The sequence below is a fragment of the Gymnogyps californianus genome, chromosome 10, assembly GCF_018139145.2.
Source record: "Gymnogyps californianus isolate 813 chromosome 10, ASM1813914v2, whole genome shotgun sequence".
Taxonomy (NCBI): domain Eukaryota; kingdom Metazoa; phylum Chordata; class Aves; order Accipitriformes; family Cathartidae; genus Gymnogyps; species Gymnogyps californianus.
Genome location: NC_059480.1, coordinates 8240676 through 8260251, shown reverse-complemented (window position 1 = coordinate 8260251; position 19576 = coordinate 8240676). Strand labels below are relative to the sequence as shown.

Below are 19576 nucleotides of genomic sequence, written 5' to 3'. Positions count from 1 at the left end.
GAGCAATGCTTGCAAAAGACAAACCACTTCACAAAGTGTTTCAAGTTCTACAGAACGTCTTTATTCTGCACATTTGTCAAACCGTAACGAGTTCCTAACTCATGTATTATATGTGAAGGCTCTTGGGACCAAACATTAAAGACCTTAAGCATACATTGGAATTTACAGTGATTAATGTAGTAACACATCTTGTAAAGTCTACAAAGGCACACGTTCAAAAAATAAGGAAATGCTTGAGGGGACGGAATCAATTCCTAATGTTTAAGTGCAATAAATGGGCACGAAACAGCTTAGTGGGCTTTACATGACACATATTTAGATGTGAAAATGGCACCCACAGAAACACTGCAACTTCAAAGTAAAATATTGTAAATTAAAGCACAGAGGAGGACTTCAATCATAAAGTTACCTTGCTTTGAAGACAGAAGTTTAATCTGTGATCAGTATTGATTATATCGATATTAGCATGAAACAAGCAGGAGGCAAGACATTTTAGTAACACAGGGATTTTGTGCAGATTTCCTAGGTAAAAGCTTAGGATTCCAGGTGCAAGATTGTTCATGTTGTGGTGAGGCTTGCCAACTTCACCCAGGGAACAAATTAAATGAGCATAAGCATGAAGTAGCTGCAACTGTAACAGGATGTTTGATACTAAGCTATCTTCATTCAGATGATTTGACAGCCGAACAAAAGGTTAGCAATCCAGTCTGATCACCCCTGCCGTATGCCATTCTTCTGTGCTCCCAAGCTCAGTAGTATTTATAATGTATATATGATGAACGCTGAGAGATCATTTAGGCTAGTTAAGCTGCAAATGGAAATATTGTTTTTGGTCTCAAGAATAGAGAAGGTTTTCCTTTTGTTTCTCCTACAGAGAGCTATTTTGGGTGATACCACATACAGCACCTCTACAGCCATGTTATAAACATCAAGGTATTAAGATTACGCTGATAGGGTGCTGAAAATATGAAGTCTCCAATAGTGGGAACTATGTTGTGAAGGTTTCGAATCCTCTCCCTGAAGTGACAGGAGATGGGAAAAAGAGAGGGTAGAACAAAAAAATTCAAAGAATGAATGAATGTCAGGTGAAGAACAAATGCTGAAATGGTCCAAATGCCCTTTGCTGTTCCAGGTCTCCCACAGGAGGAGAGGCAGCTTGGAGGAATCGGGTTCTTTACTTCTACATTGTGCAGTATGAGGTTCCCATATGAGTATAATATGAGGTTAGTTATTTATAATGTAAAAAGAGGTAATAGACTCAGATTTTGGTGAATGACACCATGTTGTCGGTTCTGGTATAACTGTCTCTGCCTGACGGGTAAGCAGAAAGACTGAAGAACAGCATTGCAACCATGGTGTTGACACGTGAGTGCTGGGAGCCTGGGGTTCCTCTTCGCTGGCTTCAGACCTCCATATCTGAGCCGGTCACCTGAGAGCCATAGGCAAATCAGAGAAACAGCAGGACTGCTCTGACTTTTTTTTCCCCTACCTACAACCAGGAACCACCTAGGATATTTTTCCCCGTGGACTATAAACTAGTTTAAACCAGAAACTGTCCTACTTCAAACCCAGAGCTGAAGACAGTATATCAAGTTGAAGCTCAAGCTCATTTCATAAGGCATAGTGAGTGTGAATGTGTGTTAGACATACAAAATCTTAGGAATATCAACACAAGCTCAAGTTACTACATCTGGTGGTGCAGCAGCTGACAGTGACCTGTGACTTGCGTGAGGAGCAGCAGTTCCTCCCTCCGCTGGCTGCACCAACCTGCTGGATTGTGCAAGTCAATGGTGTACAGCACCGGCCATTCAGATTCAGGACAGGGAATGAAGACTCTGCCAGGCTTGTTGCCTCCTCTGAGACATCTCTGAACAGCAGGACTAACACAACTAAAGGAAAGTTAATGTGAGCTGGCCCGTGACACTTTCACTATATAAACACTGAGACGTAAACAGTGATTGCAAACAGAGCTTACTCATGGGACCTGCTCTTTTGCATGCTTTGGCCATTACTGCTGTCCCCAGGACTGTCAGCGTGACAGTTTGGGCTGTCTCTCCTGTTTCGGCAAAATTTGGGTTTTGGTGATATACCTCCAAAATAAGAAAGTTCTGAAGTCCTTTTAGTAGAGAAAGCTGTGAGAACTTAAAAAACACACCCACAAAACATTCCCCACATTTCTCTGCTGTTTGCCTAAACGTTGTTTTCAGTGGGATTTCATGACAATATATGGATGTTAACCTCCTAAAAGTCTCCATACCTCTAGTTTTTCCCGCCCAGGTCAGTCAGAGCTCAAAAGGTCCATTCAGGACACCATACATTTGTTTCAACAACCACTTGCTATTACACTAAGGCTTCAAGAGCTGACAGTGAAGAGATTTGCTAGGAAGTAAAGCACCTGAGTGACAATTAATTACCTTTGCTTCTGTCTCACAGTGCTATGCCTTCTTAATACCCTTTTCATTTTATCACTGCTATAGTGTACTGTTCTTATTATTAAAGGACCATGTTGGTCAGTGTATGCAAGTTACTTCATTTTCTTTGCTCTTAAGTGCCTGTAACTTAAATGTCTCTGTGTGGTCAACTGCTAAATTTTGGTATTTTTGCCCCAAAACACAGAGACCATACATTCAGCCATTAATACCACAAACTCAAAAGTACAGTCCTGATTGAGGAGAAATAGATGCTGAGAAAAAAACAAACTTGGGAACCACAAAGAAGTAGAAATAAAATTGTTAGACCTAGTATATATCCTGTTCATAGTGTAAGATATATTATTTTAATATATATAGATGCCCATACTTCTCAATTATGTTTTCCAAACTTAAAATATACACTAAGAATGAGGATCACAAGAATTCTGAGCAATCTCCTTTTTTTTTTTCCCCCCAGACTTCCATTTGACTGTCTGAACTTGAAACATTATTGTCACATCAGCTGACATAAGGGCAGGACAATTACAATGCTTCAGCAATTAATAGATTTTAGTTCAGTGTGTGAGAGGTTATCCACATTTTAAAAATCAAAGGCATTAGAAAGGGAAGTAAAAATATCAGTAGTATGATACTAAGCATATCAACACTAAATTAGACTTTAGGAAAATTAAAGGAAAAATACCGATGCCTATTAATGCCTCCTGTGATGTTTGCTGTTTAATTTTGTTCAGATAATTAAAAAGTAGTATTTGGATTGTTAATTTACACTCTCCAATATTTCAGTTTTTTTCCACACCTACTGCTTTGCACTGAATATAGCCAAGCAAGCATGAACTCATTTTTCATACCTTGCTGGAGAGAGAAACAACCTTCTTTGCCAACAGAGGTTTGTCAGTGTGGATGTACACTCCTTTCCCAATCATTTGGCATTGGTCCCCTCTCTGTTTTGAGGTTTTTAGACACAGATGAACTAGATCCACCTAATTGATTTGGCGTGCCTGTTCAGAGGACAGCTGCCTGAGGCTCCCTCCACAGTCAATGCATAGAAAGGCCCTTCTGAGGACAGCAGGCCCTGGGAAAACACCTAGGGTTAACTGAACTCTTAATCTCAGCAATTTAATTATATGGCAAGCTGGGATTAAGCTAAATTTTTGCAGAACATGCTTGTCCTTTAGTCACTCTACCTGTATTGTGTGCAATATCAGTGATGCTTTGTTCACCCTCATAAGGGGAAGATGACGGCATTTTTTTCCAGCTTATATTGAACTTTACCTGTGAAAAGAAAAAACCCAAATTCTTGTCCCTCAACCCCATTAAAAACTTGAACGCATGCCAGCTTCATCTGAGTTCAAAATAAAAAAGTTCTAACAGCCCCATATGAAACTTTTAACACATTTGCTTTGATCTGCTAACTTCATATAATATTAAAGTTATATATATCCAGTTATATATATAACTTTAATATATTATGAAGTTTGGAAAACAAACATTTTCCTCATGATACCAGATAGGACTGTGAAAGAGGAAACCTAATTCTAGTTTTATTTCCTATGTAATGCTATTTATTCTGGTCAACAAAACCTAAGGCACCTTCGGGGCTATTGAATCAGTCTTCTACACAGAGCTGTTCAGAGATCCTGGATGTGCATCAGGGAGCTAAACTTTAAAGCTGACATAGTCAGAACTTCAAGTCTCTCCCCTGCAGACCTGGGGCTCCAAGACCACAATAAACAGTGTGGAAACCTTTAACTACCAAAAATCCGGAGTGTAAATCTTCCTTGGATCAATAAGAGAACCTGACAAACTGCCACACAGATGAGCGGGTAACACACACGTCATCAATAACACTCTCTGCAAAACATTCTACTTTTGACAAATTTCCATTTTTCGTAGAAACAAAAACCACTGACCGAATTACTCGGGAAAAGGCCTACCCAGAATGAGTCATAAAAAGTTTCCCTAGTACATACCAACATCCTTCAATGAGTTTATTAAATAAGGCTGGAGGAGAGGATAGCAGAGGCAATGAGACACCTTTTGCCTGACTCTCCTCTTTGCCCCGGATCAGTAAGACAACAGAACCAAGGCAGAATCTGAATTTGTTTCCCTCAACCTACAACACAATGGTTAATCCAGAGAATCCAGTATCAATACAGGAATTATATTTAGTAATTTGAGATTACCTATACATGTCCGCAGCCCACCAAAAATAAAGAGAAACAGACAGGATTTCTCTGTGTGTTTGGAAAAGGTTAAAAACCCACAAACTGATCCAGTTAGCATATGGGTGGCAGAGAGAGAAGTTGTGTTTTAAGACCGAGAACAAAAGCAGCTCTACTAAATCCAAATGCTTTCCATATTCCAAGGATATTAAGAGGAAGAAAAAGAATGAATGGCAGGAAGAAGCAAGAGGAAAAAATGAGCAACAAGAATCATTTGAGTTTACGAGGCAATAGAATCTATTACTTGAAGGTGGAAAAAAGTTACTTGGCTTAGCTTGTGTTATTCCAAATTTAGGTCCTTTTCATATTAGCTACAGCCTTCACAGCAAAAAAGCCTTCAACTGTTTAATAGCCTAGGTGTAAACTAGCTTATTAATGAAAAAGAACAAAGCCTTTGAATAGCTTGGCTTCCCACCCCTCTCCCTCACTAGTATTCATTAATGAAACTATGCCTCCACCTGGCAAATGGACACAATAGCAAATTCCTAATGCACTGAAAACAATCTGCACATCTAACGTACCGCAAAGTTTTGGCGCATATGCTATTGGCTTCAGTAAATGAAGGATTTTCAGTAAATGAAAGACTTTACACATGGAATTTGTTGCAAACTCACATAAACATTGTACCTACTTGATGACTTCAGATGAAACGTGTGGTTTAGTACTTAGAAAAATTACATATATCTATGGCTGCCTGTTTTTTGAGCTAGAGTTTAAAAGCTAGAGTAATGGTATTGGGAAAAAAATAGTATTAAGAGAAGTTTGTTGACCTAAGAGAAGCACAGACCATTTTACGGGCTACTCAAAACCAAATCTGGCCTAGCAGGTTAGGACTGTGTTGGTATAACAGGAGCTGCAAATATTCAGTTTTATTGAAAGTAATTGAAGAAGACAGTCCACACAATTATCTTAAATAAATTTTTGTGCTGTTGTTCTGAGCGGAAAACCATGTTTTATGGAAGGCTTCATATTCATAATTTTGTTCTCAGACGGAACAGAGTTAATTTTATAAGTCACTTTGAACTGAACAAACAGTAAAATCCTAGGCGACCTTTCAAGAGAAAACGGTCCTTCCTGACCATTGCAATTTTATTCAACAAAACACCTCAGAGCTGGATTTAGGATGGGTGGGAGGAAGGAGAAACATTCCTCATAGTACTTCGCACATATAGGTGGCTTTTTCTCATTCCACCTCAAGGACCTCTACCTCCATTTTATGCACTGGGTGACTGAAGCTCCTCCAGCCCCATAACACAACAGATTCAGGGCCATCCAACCCCAGCCCCGGCGCTCTGCCTGCTGAGCCTGCACAGCACTAGCTGCTTCTGCTTATCGAAGAAGTCAATGTACTAAATTTGAATTTGCAAGTTTTTGGAACAACCAGTCTAACCTAGCAAGATACGCAAGAACATGTCCAACTAGTTATGAGACTAGTCCTAATTACTCTGTCTCTAATTGGGATTATTAGCGGCTATACCCACTACTTAAATGCAAGTCTTTTCCTGTTTATGCTGCTCATGGCCCTGTGACCACAAAGACTTCAGTAACTTACACCCATTTGGTGGTAAATTGAACCCAGAAACTACACCTAGGACTGGAAGAAGTTTAACCCTCAGCATTCATTCTTTCCTCACTCTTAGTGATACTAGACAGAATACTAAAAAATATATTTACTCCCAAGTTCATAACAGCACAGCATTCATATATTTGGAGATTTCTGAATCCCAAATAACGAGAAGAATCAAGGGAATAACCTCACACTGACATGACTTCTTTTAGACGTACACTAGATTTTTCTTCACTCTTACTTGAAAAATCCAGGAGTCATTTTTCACAACTTTCCTATTTGCCATGCGTTTGTGACTGCTAACACTGACACAATAGGGATACTTTCTGCTGCTCTGTTATTACAGTACAAAGTTATTTGGTTATCAATCAACCTCTCACAATTTCAGTTACCCTTGTTCTCGTTTATTTCAATTTCTCAATCTGTTACCTAAAATACCTTTATATATTGCTTTCATCTAACAGATTTCTTCAAAGTAATAGCCAAAATGTAAAATAGATTGTCATCCTTAAAAAGCCTCAACAGTCAGTAATGAAACTTCAAAGAAGTGGTTAAGTTATAACACCAATAAAACAGCTATCAGTAAATTCTCTATAGTTTTACTGGGTAGTTAAAGACCTATAACCCTCTAAAGATTATAAGCCATAAGTAAGTATGAAGTTACTTACTATATTTTTAACCATTATCCATTAATAATATATTTGTCTGATTAACCATATAAATATTTTCATAATTCATTGGTCCTAACAAATAATTAGAAATTAACTGCAATTGGGTGGCTTCTAACAAACCAATTCTAAAGAAATATAAAAAATAATTCCCTAAAATTAAAAAAGGCAATAAAAACCAAAGTTGACTGTTTTCCTCCTTCTTTTAATTTGCCAGACTGGATAATTTTCAATGAGAATGAACTATTTCAAAATATTTTATGCAAGTTTGATTCAAAGTTCCTATTTCCCTGAAAAAAGAGCAAATTAGGTGGTGCAGTTTATGCTATGAGCAACAGCAAGTCTGGACATGATCAAGACTAGCATTAGGTTAACTGAAAAAGTTATTATTTAGTAACAACATTTGACAGAGGGAACACTTGTGTTTAGACACCTTACTAGAGATCCCCATATTAGATCCCAATGTATAGAACAGGGGTTGGGTTGGACTTAAATGATGCACCAGCATAAGGTCTGCATAACACTATGCTCATGGTCAAAATGAAACACACCCAAATGTTCATCAAAAAAAGCTGTAAACCCTCAATATATAAAAGTCCTTACTATATTAAGTTGTATTTACTTGAACTTATGCCTACCTTAATTTTCTAGATTGTCCTTATCATCAGAAGTTAACATTGTCCTTTGCTTCATGAGGGAGAGTGAACTGTTTCCACAAACTTCTGGCATTAGCCCTCATTCTTTCACTGAGCAAACAAAAGTGATCAGACCCTCAGCTAGTATAAACAGACAGCAGATCCGCACAGGCATACCAATGGAGCATGTACCCTACAGCAGGATTAGCAATTTTTTTTTTCTTTTAACAGCCAAGACAGTCATATAGCATATTGGAATTGAAGCTGTCCATAGAAAATAAAAACACACCAAACCACCCAACCAAAAATTATGCTTGTAAACCACACTTGCTTTACTTCTACAGGTAAATCTATTGCTCTATTCATAGTCATCTGTGTCAGTGCATTTACAAATCACTTATTTTTCAGCAAACTTATTGCCTGCATACATTTCCTCACATCTTTTACCCTTGAGTTTTTTATCCTTTTATGGCATCTAATACTTTTCTTCTCCCCATAGAAAAAAAATAACCAAAATAACATAAAACACAAATAAAAGAAGTTTTAAACAGCCACAAAGGAGAGAGCAGTCTTATAGAAAGCCTCACAAAATTATCAGAGATATAAACCATCATTCACAAGATAATACATAGTTACTTCTAAAAAGGAAGGAAAAGACAACTCTGGAAACATGATACTATGTGGTAAAAAGTCTCCATCAAGTTAAGAAGTATCCACTATGGAACAATAGTCAAATAGAAAAAACAGGGATATGGGCAGATGTTTTAAATCACTGCTTTTAATTACATGAAAGACTTCACATTCCACATCAGCTGGCACAGAATCACTCACTGGACAGCCGCTCATGTTCTGCTTTCTCTTAAAGGTGAGCTACAAAGCTAAAATGAAAATCAAGCTCATTTTAGATGTGTGAGCCGAATTCCCTCCTCCCCCATAACCAGACAAACGCTTTTCTGCTAACCTCATACAGGCACCAGTTGCGCATGCACTCCGGTCTCTGATTCAGTGAGTGTATTTCCCAATGCACGGCGAATTAGCATACCTCCACCCTCAGAAGCGTAGCTATTAACTAAGCTGGGCATGTTGTCCACATTGAGCTTCAAGTGGCTTCCAGTCCACATCTCTTCCCATTGAGGCCATAATACTCCAGAGGGCCTGTGATATGGGCTTTGATAGTAATGTGCCACCTCACTGACTATGGCCCTGAAATAACTGCTGTTACATGATAGAACATTATCACTTCAAAATTAGAATTTTCCAGAGTATTTTCAGCAAACCTTGGATGCCTAGACATTCTCCTAGATTTCTACTGATACTGAAAAACATGCATATTTTTAACATTTATTTCAAAAGTTTGTGAACATGTCCTCCAAATTCAATTAATTATGCCTCTGTTGTTTTGCAGTTCACATTAAGAACAAAAAAAAAAAAAGAAACCTGAAAAACCCCACACACATTCAAGACTTAAAGGAAATAAACTGGAGAAATATCTGTCTTCTTAATATCTTCCTAAGGACTTTCCAGGTCTCTAGCCATAAAAGGAAGCTCTAAATGAAGTGAAGAAATGGGAAATCACATAATCTGCAGCCACAGATGCAGCAGGTCCACACTGCACATACTCTACCATTTCAAAAAATGCATTTCCTCTAACATTCTATAAATTGTGCTGATTGACACTTCGAGCACCAGCTTTTAATTCTGTTCGCATTCATAAATATGCATATCACATCACAGATTAGAGCATGCAGCTACCTACAATGCATGTTCTATTTATCAGTACCTTTAGTTACATTACATGTGTAAAATTGCACCAACTTAATCTGTATTGGAACCAGACTCCTCACCCTCCAAAGTACTACTTACATTTTCTCCGTTTCTCCAAGAGCAAAGCATAATGAGTTCCTCATGGGAACTTCAGCAGACTTAAATTGTTTAAAAATAAAGACTTTGTAATTCATTAACAAGTAAGCTGCTATGAATTTTGTCTTTGAGACTAATTCACACTCAAGGCCAAATTCTTCCCTTAGATCTGCATGACTGATCTCAGTTCAGATATTCTACTCCGCTTATAAACGAACCCTTATAGAGATTGACATACGTACAGAAGATAGCCATTCAGAACCCAGATCTAGCATCTGGTCCCAAAGGAAAAGGCTCATGCTCAGCGTCACAGCTGAGTAGGAAAGGACCACTCCCACACAGCTCTGGTAGATTTTCTATACGATTCACGTCCTATGTGAGAGTGAAACTAAGATCTCTGGAGGATTTTCCCCAGACAAAGTATGAGATTCATCCCCAAAAAAGTCATTATCCCAAATTTAGGTCACTCCCTTGCAAAGCGAGAGGTTCAAATCTTTAAGTAATAATTTGGAGCCTAAGCCCCACATCACAGCCCATCAGCCCAGCTGATATTTAGCTCATCAGCTATTTTAGGGTATTTCTTTTACCTTTCTCCATTTTGACCATCATTTTCTACTTTGCATAAGAAGCACTTGCCCTGATAAAAGATTCACCCGAAGTGCCAGATTGCATACCTGCAATTCTGCTTGGAAACCACTCCCTCTGCGCAGGTTGATATAATTGTAGCAGAGAAGTGACCACAAGAAATTCACGCTCTCCAGTACTGCTGTTAAAGAACAGAATGTGTTTGAAAAAGAGTCTGAGGAGTACACTTCGTGGCATGCAAACCAGATACCACATATCACTTCTGTGTTTTTAGTGGAATACAAAGAGGAGAAGGCAACCAGACCTAACTCCTCCTGTAAATACACATGGCCCCATAGACAGGAACAGACAAGGTCTATTGATCCACCTATCCAGTGGTGGAGCTACTGCCAAAATTTGCTTGTTGAATAGATAGCAGACTTTTGTGTTCTTGGCCAAAATTAATGATTTCTACCCTATAAACCATTCACAACTTTGTGTTCACGTACACATCAAACTCTTGTTACTCTTTCCAGGTAGGTATCCTAAAGGATACCTTGAATGCAATACAAAACTTACCACCCTCTGCTCACCTTGTAAAAGCAGACTCTCAGAACTATATTAATTAATGGATGGTACCTTTGTGTTTCCCAAGTTTTAAGGGATCCAGCATCCACCGAGTTGTGCAGAAAGGGAATTTATAAAGTTACTCACTTTGTTCCAGGTGTTTTGCTAGTTACTACTGGTTTTGAACAGAAGCTAAAGGAGGCCTTCAGCTTACCACTTATATTGGTATATATTAATTAAAACCAGCTAGAGGTGGATCTGAACATTTACCCTGCTTTTCAGATCCATGGAGTACATGGCTGCTCTTCTGCTTCAAGGACAGCCAAAAACTCTGTGCCTCTGTTTTATTATGCTTCTATTCCAGTAGTTCCTGGTCTCTCCCATTCATTCAGTTTGAAGACAGAGGTCTACTTAATTAAGTTTGTGAGAAATATCTTATAGATGGGAAAAAAAACACATCAAAGAAAAGGCAGAGGTGTTTGAAATTATGAAGAAACAGAAGGTGGACATCTATATCAGAAACAAACAAGGACATAAGCATAGAAGGTGAGGAAAAAAAGGAAGATGAAACCTCTTCTGATTGCAAATATACTTCACAGAAATGTAGCTTCTTTTCATCAGAAAAAAACAACATGGAACATTTGGATACTTCGAGTAAAACACTGGGATTTATTTTGCACTTGACAAATATTTTTGTTTTGACTGAAATATTGTTTTGCTAAACAAAATTTTCTTGGAATGTCTTTGAGAAGAACTTAGAATTGTGATTTTCTTCTGAAGTGGGATGAAAATCAAATTTGAAATCACACAATAGTGTGATTAAACAGAAGTTTTATCTTAAACAATTTCTATCCTCCACAGAGCTTTGATGGCAAAATAGTTCCTGGCTTCTAGTCCTATGACAACATTATAAGATTATTCATCTGTTATCTTTCCATTATCGCATATAATAGATGGTAGAAGCAGGTGAAAGGGATTGGTTATACATCTATTAAAAGTTATGTTTTTCTAGATACATGGGCTCTTTTGTGGATAAGTTTTTACCTGACAGTGAAAATGGTCAAATGTGAAAAACTGTGTTTGAAATAGAGTTTACCAACACTGAGTCATGCATACTTCTTCATCACGAGACCTTCCCCAGTAACATCATGTTTAATTAACAGTTCTGCAGGTCTCATTCTTCCTGAGCTAACTCTATTAAAGTGAATGGATGTATCTTGCCTTATATGTTTTAACCTCTAGAGAGAATGCTGCCAGGGAGGCTAAACAGATAAGCAGATCGGTGTATCACACTTTAAAAAGATGAATGAAACACTTAGGATTTAGCAAGGTATTTATCAGATGAATTCCACTAAGAATGTAGGTTTTGGATTGCTTTTATGGCCCATTTTACTGATGGTATCTGGCAAGCTCTCCAGGTACAGCAGTGTGCACCAGGGAATGGTCTCACAAGCTACTATTTTAAATGGCTCACTGTAAACAGCCTATCGCATATAAACAACATTCCACATAGCATTTGGTGGATAAGTGTGATGGAGTCTCAAATGTTATTATTCTCATCAAAAGACAATAGTTGATTTTTCATTTCTTTCTTTTGCTTCAAAGCTTTGAATAAAAGTTGTTGCGAAACTGTCAAAGCACTTCACACTTGGCATCTGAATGTAATTATGCCATTCAAAGAAAAGTCATGCAACATTGATTACACTTGGGTTTACAACTCCAAACTGCTTTATGAAAGCAAATGAAACAAACACAAATAAATCTCTTATGTCTTAGTGCCTCTAGAAGCAGAGTTTTCCAGGATAGGAGAGAACTGATGCGTATATTAGGAAGCTCCAGTCAGAGAGGTATTCGCCTATAGCACTGCCTCATTGTTACCACTAACAACAAAAGCATTTGGGATTTTTTTGTTTGTTTGTTTCCCTCCAATCATATAACTCAATTTTAAAAAAACAAAACAAAACAAAAAAAAAAATCACACACAAAAACAAAAAACCACAAAGTCGAAAAATAGAGGCCATGATAGTAAGACATGTATTTCTAGGAATACGTGGAACCATGCTATAACAATTATGATTATTCTATCTGACTTTCTTGCATTTGGATCCTGCCAAAAAAATCACCCAAATGTAGAATATTCATTCTCCTCCTCAGAATTACAATGTCTACCTCTTAAAAAGATGGAGCGAACCTTCTTGAGCATGCAGTCCTGTCATTTATGCTGACCCATAGGATTTTGGCCGGGTTCTCTTGCAAACCTGCTCAGCATAGAAACTTTTTCACATCAAGTGGGAGGAGAATCAACTAGTCACACAATATCAAACAAAGGGTACCATCTGCAACAAAGACAGAGAAGGCCACACTTTGGAAATAAATCAGTCTTTCATATTTGAGAAGATGGGAGTACACCTCCTGTTCAATTATTATCATATACAGTAGAAATGCTCCCAGTCTCTCAGCCTGTAAATCAGTGTTTCTTCACAGCCTTCCATTCAAACACAGGAGGAATGCAAAGACAGATTTATTTGTCCTCAAACAATGTTATTATTCATCAAGAGAGAAAATAATTCCAAAGCCATAAAAAGTTTTCTTAACAAAAAATTATATTCCAGACTGAAAGCATGATGCTGTAGCCAAAAGTGGTTGGCAATGTCTGACTGCAGAAAAAAATAAAATTTCAAAGAGAAAACCATCTCTACAAAGATAGCAAGTAGATGTAAAAACAACAAATACCTTCATTTACTGCCCAGTCTTCCACCTACAAGTGTGAGAACACGGTGGCACTAGCCAGAAACTTACTTTTGCAAACCAGAGGACGACCACCCAGGTGCTGGCTACTGGAAATAACTTTATGAATACAACACCTCTTAATTCACCTAAATCTTTATGGTCCTCTCCAGTGTTGTTATTATAAAGGAATTCACTTTTACTTCAAATGGCAGGGGCAAAGTAAAGTGTTAAGTTTTCCAAATCAGGAAATTGAGAGAAAGAGGGAATGGGCAGACTAAGGTAGGTCTACTCTTTTAAAGCATAATCCAGAGCCCATTAAAGACTTCTTTTAAACTTAATGGATTTTTGGATCAGGCCCCTGGAACTTTTTGAAACTCTTGGGTAGATAATTGCCTCTCCAAATCGAAGCACATTTAAATTTTATCTTCTTTATGTGTCAAGTCCTTTCCTTCCTCTTCGGTATTAGAGGAGCCTAATGGGTAATCAGATAGGATACCAGGTCCAGAGAGCTTTCCCTTTCCGCCCCCAAAAAAAGCTTCAGCAGCTTTCTTCTGGTGCAGAGATTCAAAAGACTCAAAAGGAATTTATGCACTTGTCAGAGGACTCACAGATGTTGTGACCCCTCTCTCTGATAGTTCTCTCTTTCCTCCTATGCCTTAAGTGTTTTTCTCTCAATGCGTTTCAAAAGACACCTTTCTCACATCCAGCAGTCCCTGTTGCTTTTATGTATAACATTTTCCAGAGTTATTAGCATTTCTTCAAGTATTCAGATTCCCATCAGCTCCAAAGGCTGTACCCACAGCAGACAGGGAAGATGATGAAAGTTTGGGGAGAAAAGCCCTTCAGTATTCATGTTCTGCACCTAACCCTAATTTTGCAATGAGCTCTGCACAGGCAGACTTTTGCTCTCAGAAGCTGAGCTCTCCTGATAAAGAAACACTGGGAGGCATTTGCTGTATGAATGATGCCAAATAGAGGTTTTTCTTCAGTGAACTCCCACACCTTCCTCCCAAGAAATCTTAACCACTACCAAAAAAAAATGGGCTGTTGACATTCAAAGCTGTACTGTTGAGAAGAATAAGACAGAAGGAGCACACTGTCTTCTCCAATTCAAATGGCAGGTATCTCCTCTTACACTTTAAAAAATTTAAAACTATATATATATATATATATTTTTTTTTTTTTTTTTTTTTTTTTTTTACACTCCCCCGCCAACAGTAGCTCTTCTGACAGAGTCACTTTGAGTCAAAGGGGGTTCTTTATGTTGAAAATGAGCAGTTAATGGAACAAAACATTTTTTGGAGCATGTGAAAAGTAGTATATAACAATACCACAGCAGAAGCCTGCTTAAGTAGTCACAGTATCTGTATATTATGATTCAGATCATTCAATAAAAATGCTTCTCAAACTCTTTGAAGTCCTTAACAAAAATCTCCATAATGATCAGCTTACAGCCCAAAATACCAATGCTACATGAGAAGAATTCCCTCTTGCCACCTCCAGTTGCAGACCTTGGCACAAATGCCTAACCTCAGCTGTGACAGGTTTTTAAAGCAGCAAACATCAACCAGGTCCAAAATCAGAACCTGATCTGTGTGATCTAGTAACCCCCAGTTTACTGTAGACCGAGAGCCAGTTACCTCCAACAGCAAAGCAGACAGAGGCAGGAGACTCCGGATTCTCGTTCCCACTGAGCCCTGCATAATGGCTGATCATCAGCTTTTTGCCTTGAGATAGGCACTATCTACCAGATCCTGCAGAGTTTCTGATTTAGGAAAGAAAAAATAGTGTGACACACAGCTGTTAGAACATTACTGACCCCTTGGATAAGACTACTGGTGAGGAGATTCCCTGGATTAGTTCAAGAGACACATCCTTACACAAAGGGATTATTTCACATTTTGGTAGCTCAGCTGGTATTTTTAAACTGTATTTGAACTCCACGTATTATTACAGATTAATTTCTCATTATGCTCCATTAGAATTTCTATATGCCGACATAAACACCAACAAAATTCTAACATGAAACCCAAGCAGGCCCACGCTGTTTATGTTGCAGAATGACCCAAACACTAAGTTTAAATATACATTATTTAGCACATGACAACTTCAGCTTCACATAGATGTCCCACAGTTGAGTTTTCACCCATCAACTCTGATAGAGGTTTATAACTTACATTTTAGTAAATCCATTGTTGGCCGTTTGTTAAAATAGCTTGTACAAAGTCTCTGAAAAATTGACTTCCAAGAGGCAGTTTGGTGGATGTGCTGATTGACATCAATCTTGAATACATCCAAGCAGTAAAAGTTAATACACAATTAAAGTCTGATAACCAGATTTGATGCCTCTTGTCTGAAGCCTCAAGATTTGGTCTTGACCTGTTAACAGGCTGCCAGAGATAATTGTGGTAACATGTCCATAACAGAGACTGAACTACCACAGCCACAGGCAGTCAAAACTGTAGTAAAATACCTCTAAAAAAAATTCACTTCATTTTTCAACCTGTTATTTCCACGTGCCTCCACCCAAGGAAAAAAGCATGCAAAGACCTACAAGAACACATTTTCACAAACATTCCTTCAATTTCTTCCTAATTCCTCACAAAGGAGTGGTCCTTATTGCTAGAGAGAATTCTGCGATTCTGCTTATCTTCAGTTTAAGACAAGGTAATTGTGCTTGAAGTAGTACTGCAATCACATTACTAATATACTTCAGGTTTCTTTTGTCATTTGTATAAGAAAGAAATTAGTCTACAAATAGAGCTCATTTTGTATTTTTAAGGTAGGGATGCATGCAAGATTTAGAGAGAAACATTTTTCCTTACAGACAATATGAAGATTAACTGACATAGGACTAGTATCACAAGAATTTAACAAAAAAAAACAACCCACAAGTGACCAGAAGAACAGGATTCAGCTCCAAAGAGAAGGAAAAAAAAAACCCACACCCCTCATACATAGCTGATGAGGATAAGGTTAGTTAATAATTTCAGAATAACAGACTCAAATAGAAAATGTAATCAAATAGAAAATGCTAATTTTTCCCCCCTCACAACCTCAAGAAAGTATCAAGTGGAGTTTTAACTTGGGAAGAAAAAAATCTAGAGTTCTGGTCTTATCTATAAGTCTCAGTGGTGTATATCTTTTATGAAACTAATATGATTTAGAAAAGAAGCTAAGTTTCATTTTCAAATGAATCAAGCAGATGTGCTTTGCTAGGAATTCACCAGCCCACAAAATAGAACTTGTTTGAAAGAAAAGATCTGTACTCCATGAGTCATTAACACATTCAAGCATTCTGGGTAAGATTCAACGGGAAAAACCAAAACAAGTCAAAACCTCATAAGAGTACCGTGCACACAGAACAGAAACCAGAGATGCAGAGGACTGAAAATGGTAACCTTACATTTTTTTCTGAATCCACAGGTTTTGGACTCACAATACATTAAATTGTATACTATGTAAGTGTTAGGCACACTTGGTTTGATAACATTGCAATCTTTTAATTTAAGTTTTATAACAATGCAGTATTATTTTCTATTCAGAATTATTTTGTATTACATGTTCTAATCTCATATACCAGTACTCCTGTGCACTCAAGAATTGACTACCCATCCCCCTCAAGCCCCCCCCCAACCCCAAACAACAAATCAAAAAACCCCACACATTGACTTTGTTTCATAGACTTAGCATATGCTCTGTAAAACTAAAGGAAAAGGAAGAACACACCATTTTGTTTCCTGAATAAGTTTCAAGCCATATAAAGTTGTATGATTACGATTTAGCATGATGTATGTTTTTCTGGATTCTCTTAACATCTTAATGTACAGCAATGTATTTCATTATATTCATATTTTTACTTACAATAATCAGCAGAAAGGTCAAGAACAGGCACAAAGATCCCGTTTGTTGTGATATTTTCCCAAGGTTAGAGAGTCTTAACTGCCTTCTTCACAAAGAAACTAGTGCTCAGAAAAGCAGGGTGGGTTTTCTGGGGCACATTGTCATTATACAACAATTTGAAGTGTTGCTTTAGGATGTTCCTCAGGGAAGAGGGAGAAGACAGTGATGCAAAGTCACAAATTGGAACTGAAATCTTTGTTCCAAGGTGTTCCATTTGTACAGCCAATGCCTCATTTCCAAAAAAAATGCAACTCTAGCATAAGGTAAAATAAAAGGAAGCAATAAAAAAACCCTCAGTATTTCCAAAAAAGCAGTGCTGCTCCTGTGCCTTGGCAAATAGGCAGATGGCACCTATGTTTTCAAAGACAGCAGACTGTGCTGTATAAATAAAAATGGTTTAATTATAGTCTTGAAGGCCCAGGTTTAGACTAGTTTTAATTTAAAGGGAACTGTAATTGGTATTAAGAATAATGAAATAAAAATCACTTTCCTAGTACAGCAAAGATTTGACATATTATTCCAACTTTAACAACAGCTTTCTCCCCAAGAACTGCAATGTTTAATATAATATTCTCAACCACTAAGAAGAGAGAAGACTTCTCTCTTGCTACCTCCATGCCACCAGCAAAGCCATGTTGCACCCAGCCCTCCCCTTCTCTCCCTGACCTCTCTCACATTCCAAGATAAAATCTTAGGTTTCTTACTAGATCCACAACACATATCTCAGAGGAACAAGAAATTTCAATAGTTAAACTTCAGAGACTGAAAACAAGCAATCATCGTTACACATTCATAATGGAAATGCCACTAGGAAAGCAGGGAAACATCACAGAAACACTGCTGCACCGGAGCAGAAAGGCTTCACTTTGCTCACACCTGCGCCACAAGCCTGGGCTATGGGCAGCACCTGCAGCTAACTCTTTCTCTTTGAGGCAAAAATGCTTTTAGCAGCTGCAACTCGATAGCCTGATCACCATATCTGGGGGGATGCCATTCCCAGGCTGTGTGTTTCTGTTCATATTACAGCAGACCCAGAGAGCTACTGAGACTTCTTTATCAGCTTGCCCTGTCTCTGAAACCCTTAGCAAGCTCTGAACACACATGGCAAAGCTCATTACTCTGGTAGCTGAGCCTAAACACGTGAGATAGTGCTCTTGTCTAAAATTCACACCAGATGTTACACACGGTAACTAAGTCCCAGGCATTTGCTGGACAGCAGGTTACTTAGCTGTTATCCAGTAGTTAGGCAGGTACATTGTCCATTGAGTTACTTACGTTTAGGTTACTCAGCCACCAGATGTCCCTGTATTATGCTTGGTTTGGTGAACGGCTGTGGTCTGTTTTCCCAAAGGAAGATGGAAGCCACATTCATTTCCTTATACAATTCCTGTTTTAAAGAACTGTGTTTTAAACACCCAGTAGTCAAGTAATTAATAACTTCCCAAGGAATATTAATGTTATAATACTAAAATTAATTCATATTTCCTAAAATATACCATAATTACAGCATTCATATTTCACTGAATGCTTTGATAACTGTTAGAAATGCAAGAAACATCCCTGTTAAAAGATGAAGTTACCTTCCCTAACATCTCTAGAAATACATGATAAGTCTACAACATACCCTAGAAATAACCAGTGGTTAAGCGCATATGTTTGTATTGGTCCTTTTCCTAGCATACAGTCATTCATTTAAAACCCATAGATATGCACAGTTTACTTTTCTTTGTGCCACTATGAAAGCACTAGATTTTCATTCTATTGTTACAATACCATCATCATCTATAGCTGGTAGCATTTGTGTTGTTAATAAAGATTACAGTGATATAAAAGAAAATATGCCCATCAGTGCATCCACACTAATAGCTGAGATCAGCATAAAACCATAGCTGATGATTAAGGCTTTAAACACATCACCATTACCTACCTATCAAATAAGTAAAAGATATAATTTCATTACAGTATAATATTGAAAGCTGTAACATTCACACTTCACTTAATAAGAAAATACAACAAACCTCCAAGTGTTAACACCCCTTTTTTGTGAAACATATATTTACCTAGGTGTATTTCAACAGGTCACACTACCTACATCTGATGGGAAGTAAACAGAGCAATGACACACTTCCTTAAATACTTTCTGTAGTGCTTTTATACCTTCTGCACATTCCCAGTCACTAACTAATTAATTACAACTCACTGATGCAGGCAATCACTCAAGCACGCACATGAAGACCAGAATCAGGGCTAGAACTTGGGAGCATCTGGTTCTCAATTATGGGGCTGCTCTCCAAAAGCGCAGCACTCATCTGCCTGTTACGCACACAGCAGCAGAGGCTTATTTATAGTTGCTTCTCAGGAAGCTGTAATTTGTATTAAAATATGTAATGACTGAATTACTCTTCAGTGCCTGTACTTGAGAATAACA

The 19576-nt window shown here is 37.9% G+C and overlaps 1 long non-coding RNA gene across 1 annotated transcript in view; it reads right to left on the bottom strand.

Moving 5' to 3' along the window:
• LOC127020275 (uncharacterized) overlaps nt 1–19242 on the bottom strand; it is a 29275-nt gene extending 10033 nt beyond the window's left edge. The window contains exons 1-2 of the long non-coding RNA XR_007767047.1: nt 19209–19242; nt 18424–18535 (exon numbers count right to left, since the gene is read on the bottom strand). This is a non-coding gene — a long non-coding RNA (uncharacterized LOC127020275). The remainder of the gene's footprint in view (nt 1–18423; nt 18536–19208) is intronic.
• Nucleotides 19243–19576: the final 334 nt, after the last annotated feature.